General features: G+C 39.5%; 1 protein-coding gene across 4 annotated transcripts in view; it reads left to right on the forward strand.

Annotated features, from left to right (window-relative positions):
* TBL1XR1 (TBL1X receptor 1) overlaps positions 1–15,682 on the forward strand; it is a 103,881-nt gene that overhangs the window by 38,792 nt on the left and 49,407 nt on the right. For all 4 annotated transcript variants that reach the window (XM_038146530.1, XM_038146533.1, XM_038146531.1 and 1 more), the window contains exon 2: positions 8,475–8,539. The gene's annotated coding sequence lies outside the window, so the exon portion shown is untranslated. The remainder of the gene's footprint in view (positions 1–8,474; positions 8,540–15,682) is intronic.

Consider the following 15,682-nt stretch of genomic DNA (forward strand, 5'->3'; position numbering starts at 1 on the left):
GTTTTTCTCCTGTCGGTGATGTTACATAGCTGTACTTGAGACTGATCCCTTAACTAACATCAGCCTTCTTTTTTCTGCTTTTTAAATTGTTTGTAAAGTGGTGTAATAGGTTATCTAATCCCACTTTCACTTGTTTGTAGGATAAACACCTGCTGTGTGTTGCTCTGTATGTGTAACACGTAAGTTCAAAGGGATATAAATTGAGCTGTACAGCTGCAATGACCGTAGGAAATCCAACAGAAAGTACTTCCAGTGAAACGAAAATATTGACTTCATTCATTTTGGCAACAAAATAAGTTTGCTTAGGGTTTTTTTACACTCATTTTCAATAGGAAAAAACTTTTTCCTACAAGCAGGAAACCCAACATAATTGAAATGCTAACAAAACAGTATTTTTAGGAGCTTTTTTTTTTTTAATTTAATGATATATCACCTAGGTCTATCCTGGAGGTACATAGTTTATTAGTTCAAGTGTATACATGCAGCTAAACCCTCTTTACTGCTTAGGACAGGCTTGAATAAGGGCACTGTTAGGTTGTTACCAATTAATCATGGCCTACTTGATGATCTTTGTAAAACCTCTCTGCTGTGGTTTTGTTTCCTGAAGTCTCAGTTCTTTTGAATATGTTGTCTTTGATGAATCAAATACATGTTTTCCTTGGTCATGCTTACGTCCTGTTGTTAAGAAAAAAAACAAAACCAACAAAGAACAAGCAGCATGATTATATTAGTTTAATATGCTGCTGTTGATTAATGACTTTAGTCCATTTATTTAATAGATGCTGTTCTCCTTGACCATAGTGCTAAAGTAAATATTTTGCTGTATTTCTCTGTACTGTAAGCTCCTTATTCTCTGGAACAGGTTTTGGTGTCTCTTACTCCATGTACAAGTCTAATATTGATGCAGCTATTTTGCTATTCAGTCAGTGTGACAGACAAACAGCTCTGGTATCTAAATGGTTGAAAAGACAACAGAATAACAGGTACCTGTTTTACACAGTGAGTGTCTGAGCTGTTTCTGGTACAGCTTGTACCTAGTACCTCATTCCAGGTTTGCTGAGAGCTTTTGGAGCTGGGCTCCCTTTCTCTGTCCAAGGCACCAGGCATCCTTTGGAAACATGTATTTTGGTGATGGAGCTGTAGGGCAGTACTGCTCCTGCATTTCTTCCCTTTCAGGGATGTGTTCCCTCTTCCTTTCTTGAGCCAGTTCTGTCTTCCTCTGACTCTGCAGTGGGATGCTTCAAGAGCTGAGTGGAAGAAAACTTTATTTTGTTTTTAGAGGAAAGGAAGTGTTGAGAACACCCAGCTGGGAGAGGGTAGATGAGGGTAGACTGAGGTCTCCCTACGCAACAGCAGTGAGATCTTGGCTAGGATGGGACTTGAGCTTAACTAAACCAAAGCCCTCAGGTGAGCCACACCTCTGAGCTCTTAGGGACAAGAGACAGCTCCTTTGGGAATGAGTGTGCTGTCCCTCTGCCTTCTGTGACTTCAGCCCCTGCTGCAGGGAAGGCTTCCCTTCTCAGGGGCAGGAAAGCTTGCTGTGCTAATGAGAAGCACAGGCTTTTCTCCTATTCCCTGCTCTGCAATTTGTCACAGCTCAGTAGCTGCTGTGTAAGAATAAGTTGTCCTTTTAGCAGGGATGGCTGGATAAGCAGTGCATGAACAAGGACAGCCCTCTCCAGGTAGGTTTTAACTCTTTGTGAATCAGAGCCCTCACTTGAGGTTGCAAAATTGCTCTGTTGGAGAAGTGATGGAGACATTCAAAGAGCAGAGGCCAAAGGTTTTGGAAAGATGGTATTGTCTACTGTGGCATGGTGTGAAGATTTGGAAAAAGGAAAAAAAAAAACTTGTGTTGCTTGGTCTTGGACAATTTGTCTGCTTCTTAGTCACAGGGTTTACCTGTACAGGAGGAATTTCATCTCTAGGTTATTTGTGTGAAAATATGACTCAGACACAGCAGTAGTTTGGAAAGGTGATACAACTGCCTGAGTACATTGTGCTTCAGGTGTCACTTAGTTTTGAAAGTTCTTGGGGAAATGAGAGGGCACTGTAGACAGAAGTGCAGCAGCTTTTGTTGCCCAGTATTTTTGAAAAATAAAATAAAAATAAAGAAACTATTCCTTGATTTGTTTAATTGATGATTTCAGGGTATTCAGTGTTGCCTTTTTTTTGGCAGTGTGAGAGACCTATGTTTTTCTCTGGCTTTGCACAAAATAATAACAGTAATAATAATTTTAGGAAGAATCTGGAACACATTATTATAAACACCTTATTTTAGTGGAGCTGTGTCCAGGAACACCTGGAGTGTATAAGCCCAAGGGCTACCACAAACTATGCTTTTGGCCTCTGGTATGACTTAAAGTTTTCAGAAAAATGTTTTCATACCTGTGGATTTTTAAGTGCTTTCAAGTTTTAAAAGTAACCTATAATTTTGAGGGCTATTTTTAGGGAATTCTTGGATCCTAACCCTTCAGCCTCTATGCCATTACTATCACCCAATATCACGAGCAAGATAGATTTTTAAGAACATTTTGGAATACCTTTGTTTTTAACCCTGAGCCTTTGCTGCAAGGGCAGGTATCCTGGGAATTGTTCCTGCAGTGGGCAGACAGAAGGCAACCAGCCTTCCTACGGTGTCCTCAGAGAGGGAGAGTCACTTCAGCACCACTGGGTGTGCTCAGCGTTCAGGGTCAGTGGCCACAGCGGGACAGCTCGAGCCTGCTGATGTCAGGCTGTCTGCAAACACCTCTTGCAGCAAAAACCAAGCCCCACTGCATTGTCTGAATGTCCTCAGCAGCTCCTTGCTTGGCTTGGCAAAAATGTACATCTGAGCTGTTATTCTGAAATAAAGCCTTGTTTGACTTCTGGGTGCCCCAAAGAACTACAGGCGATGGTGGTACCAACACTGAGGGAGGTACCAACACACTTGAGGGTACCAACCACTCCATGGTGGTTACACTATCTGAGGTTGAAAATAATAACAATATTGTCAAGTCCTTTTGTTATTTTGGGAGATTTCCTTATGTAAACATTTTGAGCCCAGTTCCAAATGTGATGTCTGTGTAAAATCTGTGTCCCACCTCCCTGAATCATGGCATATATGAGATACAATTTTAATTAATTCAGTAAATTAAGCTTGCCATAATCTAGATAAGCTCTTCTGCATGGCTACTGTGAATCCCAAAGCAGAAGAATATATTGTTCTGAAACACAGTATCTGTCTAAAAACACAAATGAGTCAGGCACTGTTAGCAGAAGAAGGTGATTTTTCCAGGAAAGCAGTTTGAGCTTTGTTCCATATCCTTTATTGGAGACCAGTTTAAAAGTCCTTCTAACCTTGCAACTCTCAGTTCCCTGCAAGCACATTTCCATGTTGACCAAAGCAGCTGTGGCCTTCCTTCAGCTGTGAAGGCTCATCTGAGTTAGCTGGGTCTGAGTTCTGGGTGGGAAGGGCTCTCACCCACCAGTGCAGCTGAGTTGATTTAGTGAGCTGGAGAAGGCTGAATTGGTATATGAGAAATATATTTGTTCTTATTGTGAGGAAAGGGAATGGGAAAAAAATATAAAAATATTCTGATTTTTTAAAAAAGTTTTGTTTTGTTTCATGGGTTTTGGGGTTTTTTTTGGTATCTTGGTTCAGTTTTTTATGTATGTATTTGAAATCTGTAATAACAGAGCGGCCCCTAAATGTTACACATCAGATTTTTTTTTTTTAATAATTTTCTCTTTCCTATTTGAAGTATGTCTGCTGAGAGCATCCAGTTTGAAAAGTTGTTTTAGGTGATCAATATTCCAGTGATGAATTTAAATTTTAAACTCAGTTCTAGACTAAAAACACAGAAAAATTTTTTGTCAGTATGCTACTGTTTTGATGAATATGTCAGTAATCATCATGTCTACTGTTTTGGAAGAAAAACTCCACAAATTGGAAACTACCTTAAATTTTCACAGGTGGGCCCCCATCCTGCAGGTAGCAGGTGGGGTTTTATGAGTGCTTTAAGGTCCTTTGGCATAAGAGTGCTTTGGGTAATAAGTCTTTATGCTCTTTCCCAGTCTAGACTAGGTTTAACTTCATTCTCTAGGACCTTCTAACTTCCAGTTTATGTGAACTGGATTACTTGCTAATGAATTTCATTTAAATGCCTTGCAAGTGAAATGGTGCTGCAGTGCTGCTTGCCTTCCTACCAGCTGATTGGTATTGAGAAGATTACTGAGGTGCAGTATGGGTTTTTATGGAGTTGGCTGAGTTGGTTTCCTCTCCAGCAATTCAGCTTCCTTCCCTTTCAGTGGGCTATGAGCTATTTTCTGTGATTGTCTCAGTTTTTGACTGTTAGAGAAATTGGTGTTTAAATTTCTGCAATATTCTTTTGCTCTGGTCTGACTTGTCCTGTGTTTCTCATTGCACAGTGAATCCTGTTTCTGTGGGTTTGCAGTGAGTGGTTTCTGTATCTGGGTGAACTTTTCTCCAGAATAGTGCTGTCAGCTTGCCCAGTTCTTATTCTTTACCCCCTCAGATACCCTTTGCTTTAGCAGTTGATTCACATACGTCCATGGACATACAGGTGCTTGTTCTATGTAAGAGTATTCCTGAAGTGTGGAAAGTTGTGCGCCTTTAATGTGATATAAATGTACGAGTTAAGCATTTCTTCTTTGAATCATCTGGAAGGTCAGCTTACATCAGGTTTTTCTATATTTCTGATGGAATAAAGGTAAAAGAACACAGATCAGGAAATAAAAATTTCTCAATTGACAGCGAAGAGCTGTTTCAGGTAGAGTTTAGGAATTTGTGTGGATATGTCTCTGGGCAGGTCTTACATGCTTTCAGTGCTTCCCCTGATGAGGCTTCCTGTAAAGCATCCTCGCCCACACCATGCTCCCAGAGTGAAGAACAGGAGCAGTCTGTACGTGTTATTTTGTCACTAGGAACCCTATTGCTACCTACCACTTTCAAGTAATGACACTTTTTAACGATGTCTTGTGTGTGGTGCTGATTTCCCCCCCTCACCACACACACTTGTATGTATTTGTTTCTCCTGAATTTTCGGAGTTGGTATTTGTCTCAGTTTAGCCTCTCTGTCAGATCTGAAAAGCAGATGTTGTTGTAGACATGCTGAATCGCTTAAAAAAAATTGCCATACATCACTGTGCAACTGTGATTAAAAGAAATAACTTTGGTTTTCTCTGTTTATGTTCCAAGCACAGCAGTGGTAGAATCACCATTAGCTTTGTGTGTGCCTATTAACCAAATGAAAGGAAGGATTCAATGGAGTGATTAGTTTTTCAATTTAGGCTTTTAAAGTTATTGTCTCATGCTTTTTGCAGCCTAGTTACTAAGGGGAATATCCAGGATTTAGTTATTTATAATTCTGTTTTGATTGGGACACTTTTTCCAGATACTGAATTCAGATAAAAGCAGGATACTCAAGGATAATTTAGAAGAAAAGATACTGTGTCCTTAGAAGGCTTCTGTCATTCGCAAAGCACATCATCTAATGGCTAAATTTGTTGTTAGAACTCAAACGGCACCAAAATCTCAGAAAGTAGTTTAAACAGCGTGATCCTAAGAGGATTAGAAAGAAGCACAAGTTCACATGGGGAACAGGAGTAATTCAAAGCTCATGCAAAAACCACTGGTTTAACCATAACACATACCCAGTGTAATGTCTGGGAAGGAGAAAGTAGCACCAATAGCAGCATTTCTGGAAGGAAATGGTTAAACATTTCTGCAAGTAGCATTTAGAGAAATCCTTGCTTTGAACTGATTGTGTTTGGAAGCAGGTAAGGACTGACATCAGTGTACGTCTGGTCTGTGTGTTTATAACCAGATCTGTCACTGTGCTGGTGCCAGGGTTGTTTTTATCTGTGGTTTCCTTTGCACCACACGATTATTGCTTGGTTGATAGCAGCAGCACAATCTGTGCAGGCAGCCTGGATGGGTATTTGCTGCTTTGATGAAGGTGGTTTGGCCTGTTGGTTTTAGCCCTGCAGGTGGGAACTGCCTGACTCATGCAGGCTGGGTTTAAGACCTGGGGCGTGGCTGGTCTCTGTACACCGCAGCAGGGTAGGATGCTCTTCACAGGGAGATGGTGTTGGGTGTTGTACTGAGTGATTGGCCCCAAATATCCAAGGGACACAGGCATCAGTTGTGTCATTTTGTGCAGAAAGAACTGGTGTGGGCAAGGCTGGTAAGCACTGACTCTGAGCACACGTTGGGCTCCTCAAAATAATCTTTCTTTTCAAGTTGAGTGGAGCAGTTTTCAATTGATATTGAACACATCTTCAGGCAGTGGTGAGCTGTTCCCAGCCCCTCCAAGATGAAGGATCCAAACTCACAAGCTGCTGTGCATTCCCCAGGTGTGCCTTATCAACTTAAAAATGATCCACCAGATGCCCTTTAAGTGTCATGTAGAATAGCTGTTACTGCATCTGGGCACCTGTTTAAATCACTGTAATGTGTTGGAATATAAAGGTGAGAGATAGTCTGAAATCAATAAATTATAACTGTCACCTGCATTGTTTCAAGGTACATGCCAAAATCCAATAAGATAAATTTGGAAAGGAAAAAAGCTGCTGAGGCGTTTGTACTCAGCAATTGATTGTGAAGAAGGACATTGCAGAGTTTTCTGAATGTTTACACGTCGCTTCAAGCGCCCTTATTTAAAACTGGAGCCTACAACCAATTAACATTGAAGGAGGAATGAAGTGAAGTCAGTGAACCCTTTCTTTTCTAATTCTCTGCTCTCTTGAGTCTTTGCTTCCAGCTTCTTTCCGTGTCACTGCCCTGTTTAGATGTAAAGCAAAGGACAAGAAGCCTCTTCCACGGATCAGGCAGAAAGGTTTCCCTCTCTGGCTTCGATGATAAGTACTGCACTCGAGATTGCACAAGGGCAAAGAGGTGTTGGAAGGAGACAGTTTGGGCAGTGTGTACTGAAGAAAGCCTTTTTTTCCTTGAAGAAAGTGGTTATGTCTGTGCAATCATCCCTTTATTTATGTTTGCAGTGCTCCTTCCCAAATGGAATAACCCAAACCAAGTGTCACACTCAGAAGCAGGGCCCTCCTCTGCCTTTCTCTGCGCACAGCTTTTATCATGATTTAGATAGATTGTTCTCAAAAGAATCTTGGTTGGTTGCTGTTTTGTTCTGCTTTTAAGGAAAACTCTTGTTATAAGCAAATAATATTTTTTATGGGGTCTGCAGAGCGGATGTTAAAGCTTTCTCTTCTCAGCTGGTCAGCAACTCTGGCTGTGGAAAAAAAAGCTTTCTGAGTAGCCTTTCATAGGATACTGTACCTCTTGAGGAGTGGAGTTTCACTCAGCCTATTTACATATTTTCTGCAACACAAGTACAACTAAGCAAGGAAATAAGAGCATGTTTGCAAATTCTTTCAATTGCCAGCATTCCTGCATTCCTCAGCATCCTCTGCAGTGCCTCATGCTTGCACTGAGAAGGTGATGTTACTGCCTGCCTTGTGGGATCTTCTAAGAATAAAATAAGCCCAAATGCTACAGCTTTTATTTTTCTTTCTTTTTTTTTTTGGTGGTGTTTTTTTTTGTTTGTTTGTTTTGGTTTTTTTTTTTTTTTTTTTTTTTTTTTGGCTGGGTCCAAAAATGGCTCAATAATGAATGATTTCCTGCTGGTTGAGCTTGAAAATTGCATGTGAGAACCTCGTGTTAATCATGAGTCCCACAAACTATAGTTACTCTTTACTCATAGTAAAAGTTTTTTGACCACAGGTTGCAGATGCTTGGCAAAGAATTTAATCTAAAAATAGTCTGGTAATACTTCATTAGTCACCCATGTCCATCTGTCACCCTTCCTGCTCTTTGAGTGGGTGATTAGATTATGTCCTAAAGAAAAGTCGTCTGGCAAGTATTTGTATGGAGGGCAACCACTCAGGAATATTAGTGTGGATAAAAATCGTTTGTCACTGCTGAATAAAAATGAATGTTGTAGTGGATGGAGTTACCTCATATTTGGATGTCAAAAGCTGTGTGCTTGCACTTAGGTTTTTATTGTAGGGTGCATAAAATTACTACTGACGTGTAAAGAAAATTATTAAAATGGAGGAGAGTGTGGATTTGTTTGGATTATGTTTTTGTTTGTGTTTTAAAGGTGGACAAGAGTCCTCTTGAATTTTGTACTACAAAGATTTCTGTTATTTACATGTTGCCAAGCCTTGCTAGCAATTAGTGTGAGCTGTTTTTTTTTTAATTACTCAGGTCACTGCTGGAGTTGTTAACTCTTTGGGCTCATGGGCACACCTGTGTACATAAATTGAGTTATTTAGTGTAAGATGTGTTAGGAAAACAGATTTTACTTTTATTGCTTTACAGTGGATCTAACCATTTTGGAAGTCATACCACTGGAATGCTGTTTTTTGTTTGGGGCTTTTCAAAGTGTTTAGATGTCAGTAGCTGTGGTTTCAAGGTAATAAATACTAACATTTCCTATTTTGTCTCCTTATTTCCCTGTCAGCATCACCCTTCTGTGGCAAGAGGCACCCGAAAGGAAAACTTCTGCATATCAATGCACTGCCAATGGTAAGTACCTTTCTAACTGACTAAAGGTGGTGTGGTTTCTCTCTGCACAAGTGCCATTAGCAGGCTTACTCTGCAAATAGTATTTTTAGAATAACTACTTTTTAGTATTCAAGTGGATTATTTTCATTTTTTAAGGAACATCTAGACCATTATGCTGTTTGACAGAAATATTACAATTGCACCTGGTTTTATCCTGTGGAAAGTAGGGCAGCCTGTTAATTTTGAAGTGAGAAATGTGACTTGACAGTAACACAGCTCATCCTGTTGGTAACTGGTGTTGCTTCCTCTTTGGCCAAGAGCCTTTTTGGGGTGAGCTGTAGCCAAGCTGAATATTCTGTTGCCCCCACTTGGGTGCTCTCTGCAGTTTGTTTCAATACTAACAGCTTTTCCCAGGAAAAAAACCAAAACCAGCTCTGCATTGCCGGGTGTATTTTACTTCAGCCCATTTGGCAGTGTAGGACCAGTGAAGTTAAAGTCTTAGCTTCGGTAGAAAGGGGCAATCATCTCATTCCATCTCTGAATGTTAGTGTTACAGACCGCTGCAAATTCATGTTTTCAGGCTGTCCTTATGGTTTGCTGGTGCTTCCTGATAGCTGTGAAGATGGAAAGCAGAGCTGAGGCCTGAAGGGAAGGACTGGAACTTGCTGCTTCAGCTTTGATCAAACAACCTCTTTTTTAGCAGTTTTAGTATCTTATGTTGTCTCAATTGAGGTGTGCAAGAGTGGTACCTTCAGCATTAGCCTTAAGAATTAAATGCATAAAGTGCCAGTGTGAGTTCTGTATTTAAGCATCTCTCTCTTCTTGTGCTCAGTACGTAAGTTAAAGGAGTAATGTTTTTGAACCACTTGCTTTGAAAACTCAATTTTGGATCTGAGAGCTGAGCTGGTTTCCCTTGGTTTGCATGTGGAAATGGATCTAAAGAATATGCAAATCATTTATAGCCTCACTTATTTATACCTTTGCAATTCCATTGTCTTTTCCCTGTGAGGAAAATAATGCTCAAAGAGAGTTGCTTGGATGTAAACTCCTTCACTTAGAGGTAGTGAGCAATTCTGTTAACTCCCAAAGATATCACGGAGTGAAATGTAATATATTTGTCACGAATATACATATATTACAAAGCAAATATACTTCTGAAATCAGAAGATCTGCACCAAGGATGTATGTTGTTTAATAGTCTGGTTTTTAGGCTCAGAGTTTATATGAGTAGAGTTTATATTAATTTGGAATGAACTTCAGGTGGTGGGAATGGATTTGTTGAGTGAGAAAGAATAGTGTTTACCTGGTCACTCAGACTGCTGTTTTAATTTTTTGGTCCTGAAATGAGCAGTGCTCTCAGCCTTTTCTAGTATTGTTAAATCTTCATTGTTGTTGTTGACCTTTTTCCAGCAAAAAGCTACTCTGTTTTCTTTTTATTTTGTAGTGGTTGAGTGTTATTTTAGTTATGATTTAAGATACTGATCTGTATTACTGCCTCTCTTAAAAACATGACTCATTTCATATTAACCTAGTCCTTATACTTCATAAAATTTTAAAATACTGTGAGACTGTACTTGAAATGTTACTGCATTTTGTCCTAATTTTCCCCCTACAAATTATATTAGAAATTCAGAACTGCACAGTCTCAAGGGCATGGTAGTTGTTACAGTGATCATAAAACATACTCAACTGTTACTTGCAGTGGAGTGAAGTACTCCCCACTCTTGTCTTTGAGGGCTGTTTTTGTGCTAGAAGTTGTTATACTTTATTATTCAAGAGATTTCTAAGCTATTACTCACCTCTGATTAACTTTGAGATAGTTGGAATGTAGATTTAAGAGACAAGCTAGACACATTTTTACCATCCCCAAAGTAATTGTAACTAAACCTGTACAGTAAAAAAGACTTTTAGAGGTTTTTATTATTTTCTCTTTGCTGTGTGTAAACAAAGTGTGGGCCAGAGGTTGCTGAAGAAAGCAGGTTTTGTGCATGTCCCAAACAGGCCTTGCTTTAACCATGGTTGCCCATGTCCAACACATACATTTGAATAAGAAATAAATTTCTGATTCCCTTGAGAAACGTTTGTAGTATTTTTGGTCATGTTTTAATCCCGATTGTCAGTTCCCTTTCTTAGTAGTAAAAAAACCCAAAATAACAATGTACACATACTCCATCCTATTGTTTTCTTAGATTTTCAATTTTCAAGGTAATTAAAATAAGCTTATTTTTTGCATCATATTATGTTATGACATGCATACATATGTTATGTATATATTAACTGATAAACCAAATAGGGTAAAATACTAGTTACTCTTTAAAAATTATTTTAGTTGTTGGCAATTCTTTAGAAAATTAAATATTGATGTTGTGATATAGCATGGCTGTTTTCAGTGGGTGTAAGTTCTCCTTCCCATTTTTCCAGCCAAATTTAATGTTCCTTACAATGTCAAAGGAAAGATACAAAGGCCTAATGAAAAAGGCCTGGTAATTGCAGGAAAGTAAGTGTCTAATGCTACTTTTCTAGGATTTTTGAAGGTTCATTTAGAGGCTGATAACTGGGTACTTAATCTGTGGTCACAAGAATTAATGAATGTGTCGGAAATAAAAATCTGAAGTCTTGGATCTTTGGTCTAAGCAAAAGATGACATCAGGATTTCAACAAGAGCTTTAGCAAATACATTTTCTTATTATGTGATGGAACTTGTAGCTTACCCAAGAAAGATTTTCCATTGTGTCTTGCTTTTTTGTGAGTTTTGGAAGCAAACCAGTTTGCCTTTCTGCCTTTGCAAGTCATTGAAGCAGGTTTGTGTGTTCACATAAATGGTGTGGGAATATAGGAGTGTGCTTATCTGTGCATGTATTTATACACACATATAGATGTACATCTAAATCTAGAAATACAGAATGGACTGTGCAAAACCCAGGAGCTTACAGAAAGGTGGGAGCTACCAGTTTGTGACTCTCCTATGACAGCTTGCTGGGATGGGTTTAATTTTGCAGAGGTAACCAGAAAGGGCTCTGGAGGACTCAAGCTGGGCCATGTGGCGGCCTTCGTGCAGGCATCCTGGAAAACAGTGTCCATGTTCTGAGCCTTTACATGGATGGCTTGACAAAGATCAACACCATGATCAGTTAAAAAGGTCTAATGCAGAAGAGAATAGAGGTTGTTATTGTTTATTACTAGCTGGCACAGGTAAGGTCTGAGGATAGGCAGTGAACACAAAATCACCGAGTCCCAGGCAAGCAGAGTCATCAACAGCTAAGGCATGTCCTCACAGTCTTGGGGGGAATCCCAAGTCGGTGATTTAAATCCATTCTTTTCAGTGCTGCCTACTTCTAGGTGAACACATTATACTGTGTTTCAAGGGTGTAACACACCTATTGTGTGTTATGTCAACTGTTCCTGCTCATAAGAGATGGGATAGAACAGCTCTGCATGCACTGAGTCTCTGGGGCCAGCAAATCCATGGGTGCAACATTTCAGTGTAATTACCTACAGGGGATTTAGCTCAGAAACAGCAGGAGGGCTTGGAGGAGCTGGGGAGAATGAGTAAGTCACTCCAAAGTGAAGGGACTGGAAGAGTTCTGCAAAAATTTCCCCAAGACTGCAGCAAGTTGTTTTTAATTTGAATGCCTTTGTGGTGCCTTCAGGTAGTCCTTTGACCTTCACACTCCTTAGAAGACAGGTAAATGAATAAATGGATGGATATTAACCCATACTTCCCCAGCAGCTAAACCCATCCAAATACTGATCTGCCAGGCCAGTATGTTGAAATGCTCCCATGCAAAGGAAGACAACCAAGGGAGGGAAGATGAGCTGGAGAGTTTGGTTTGGTGTGGAAGCCTTATCTCTGCTGGCACCTGCCAAGGACAGCTGGAGGTCCGTGCGTCTAGCTCCAAGGTTTCTGCACTGGAATTGCAAAACTGGCTTTGTTTCAAGAGGAGCTGAATGGCATCTCTCAGCTAGAGGTATATAAAATGAGTTTCTGCAGATGAGCAGCTCTTTGTAAGGTGGTGGAGCTGAAGGTTGGTTGTCATACTGAGAGCAGGGACCCCTGAGAGCAGGGACCGCTGCTTTCCAGAGTGTATGAAACTTGACAGGACTGAAGATGTTGCCCTCAAGAATCTAGAATAATTGATTCAAAATAGATAACCTTGCAAGACTAAGGCCCTTATTCTATGAAATACAAATGCATGTGCCTACATGTAACTTTTAGTGTAGGAGTAGTTCTTTGCAATATAAGTAAGGAGTACTTGCATGCATAAAGCTAACCAAGCTTGAAAGCACATTGAACAGTAGGGCCTAAAAGTGCTCATGAAATTTATTGTTGAGGCTGTTGGTTGTACAGTTTATGGAGTGAAGCCTTCAAAAGAAAAAAAATAATATTTCTAGCAGGTTCTGAAATAGTCTCAAATAATTAACATGAAATTTTGGACTGTTTTGCTCCTTCTGAAATCAGTGGATGCTATTATTAATGAAGGAAGGTGAAGTGCAATGTATTCTGTGTGATAATTGGTTGTAGCTAAACAATTATATTTCAAAATGTTCATACATCAGTTCTGTTTATTGGATCAGCATGGATTAGCTAATCTAGTGGTTTACGTGTGGAAGAGGAAATACTACTAATATTGTGATACAAAAGAAAAGTTCTACCCTGTGGTAGGGTGCGAACTGTGGTAAGCAGTAAAAATTGTACATACACTATTCTGAATCACTTTTGGAAGGGTTTATGAATTTTCTGTTTCTTTACAGAGAGCAAATTAAACACACTAGCAAGATCCCTTTCTGACTTAGAGGGAGAACACCCCTTTTCTCCTTTTTCTGCCAATAAAGTTCACCACTGAATGAATCAACTGAAACGGCAATGAATGTCCTTTAAAAAAATTGAAGTGTTGGCTGTGTTTTGAAGTACCATTTGTCAGAGAACTTTCTCTGCTGTTTCTCTAAGCATTTTACAGTTCAAAAATAAGCTTTGACTAAGAATTCTCGGCAAAATCATAAATATGTAATTATCTAAGCAGCTGGGATATTTAGCCCCTGGCAGGTGCCCAGTGCAGTGCAAGAGCAAAGGGAACTGGGCCAGTATCTCAAGCTAGAAGAACATCTTCTAAAACAGGGTGAGGGCAATTACTATTCCTTATCTACTGCCATTTCTAGGTTTTAAATATGAAATATACCTGAAAAGAGGCTGTTTCTGCTGCAATGGGTTGTCTTCTCTTACAGCTGGCTTACTCTGTTTTTTTTTGGTTGTTGTCTTCCTCTGCTTTACCTCCCTTGCTTGAGGTTTTTTCTGTCTTCACTGCTTTATACTGGTGTTGGTTCAATAGATAATAGTAGTGCAGTTAGCATTAGATTATATCTTACTTGATCAGCATGCCATCTGCTTTAGAGGAGAGGGAGATTTTGTGTTTGTGCTCTGGGTTCACTGCCATATGCCCGTGGTGAAGTTGTAGAACCTGAAATGACCCTCTTCCTGCTCTATTACATGAAAGAATTAGAAATACAGATAAAATCTTCTCAACATTGGCAAAGTTTGTTGCATAGTTAATAAATTAAACTGGCTTTTGTGTGTATGTGTAGTAGGATGTTGTAGAGCAAACCCAAGGACAGGATCTTTTGTATCCCAGCACATGAGTGCTGCCATCTGCAGAAAAGCAAGGCTGATTTCACAGGAGACCATGTCAATGTGTCACTTGCATCATCAGGCCTTGATCCTGGTTTCCTTCTTGTCAACAGAAAGTTGATGTTAGTTCAAGTTAACAAAAGTAAAAGCTGCCCTTAGTTTCAGCAGTGCTGATGCTGGGAGATAATGAATATTGCTGCAGAACAATAGGAAGTCTGCAGGCTGCTTGCAATGACACTGCTGATGATGACTTTTATTTACTGAGGAGAAACAAACAGACCTGCTGGCCTTCAAAAACCAGGACTCTGTGTGGCCATCAGCACGGGTGGCATGGCTAGAAGTCTGTATTTGCTTTCCAAGTCTTTAGTTCACCCAGTGATTAGAAGCAAAAATTGTAGTCAGTGGGTTAGTGCGCCCATATTTGTAAATAAAGGTCACATGTAGCGTTGTTATTGTAATGTAGTGACCAAATATAAGAAACTATTCAAGACAAGGGATTTGAATCCCATACTGAGCATATGTACGCAGGATTGGCATCCATTAATTTAATATTCACACAAATGGAGGGTATTGATATCAAATGTGAGCCATAACTGGAATCTTTGACCTCGTTAATGATATTCATGAAATCTTCCCCTTTCATTTAATTTTTTTGGGCTGTAGATGGACCATATTTTATTGCAGTCTACATGTGTTTTAAAAATGTTTTATCCTGTGTTCAGGTGTTTAGCAACTGTTTGAAAAAAAAAGCTAAGTCCAGTGGCTTAAGTTAAATTCAAGTCCATCATAACAATGTGAAAAGGAGAGGATTTGAATAAAGTAATAAACTGGGCACGTGGTGTGACTTGGGGATGGTTCTGTGCAGGGCGAGGAGTTGGACTCGATGACCCTTGTTGGTCTCTTCCAACTCAGCTGATTCTGTGAAACTGGCAAACGAGCTTTTATAAAACCAGCCATTTCACTCTCTTGTAACTTGTTTTCTCTTCTAGCTTAGTTGACACTTTTTATGAGAACAGCCATGCACTTCTGGTAAAGGGCATACAGGAAGCCAAATTACATATACATGATGGGCTGTGAAGAAGTGATTTTGAGTGTGTGCTTACTGATGAGAATCCAGAATAAAGTCACTGGTGGTTAAAATGAACAGAGGGCAGATCAACCATCAGAGCAGTCTTTTGCCATGAATAAAAGAAACAATTTTAAAACTATCAGGTACATAACACACAAATTAAGGGGAAAATAGATGGTCAAAGGTTAAAGAGGGAATGAAAACACAAGTTTTATGGTCACAAGATCAAATGAGGCATTAGTTAATTTTCCTTTTTTTGGTGCAGTTCAGCAGAAGTTCAAGTAATTCAACCGAGTGATTGAACTGGAACAGGAAAGAGTGCCAGAAAAACTGGTTGCTAATAACATAAACAGAAAAAATAATCAAACAAAGTTACAACTTGATGTCAGCATTTCACATTAAAATGAATTTGAAAAGGCTGGAATTCCATCCTAGTTCATGGAACCTTATTTACATAGAAAACACATTTGTA

This window comes from Motacilla alba, chromosome 9 (genome assembly GCF_015832195.1).
Source record: "Motacilla alba alba isolate MOTALB_02 chromosome 9, Motacilla_alba_V1.0_pri, whole genome shotgun sequence".
Classification (NCBI taxonomy): Eukaryota; Metazoa; Chordata; class Aves; order Passeriformes; family Motacillidae; genus Motacilla; species Motacilla alba.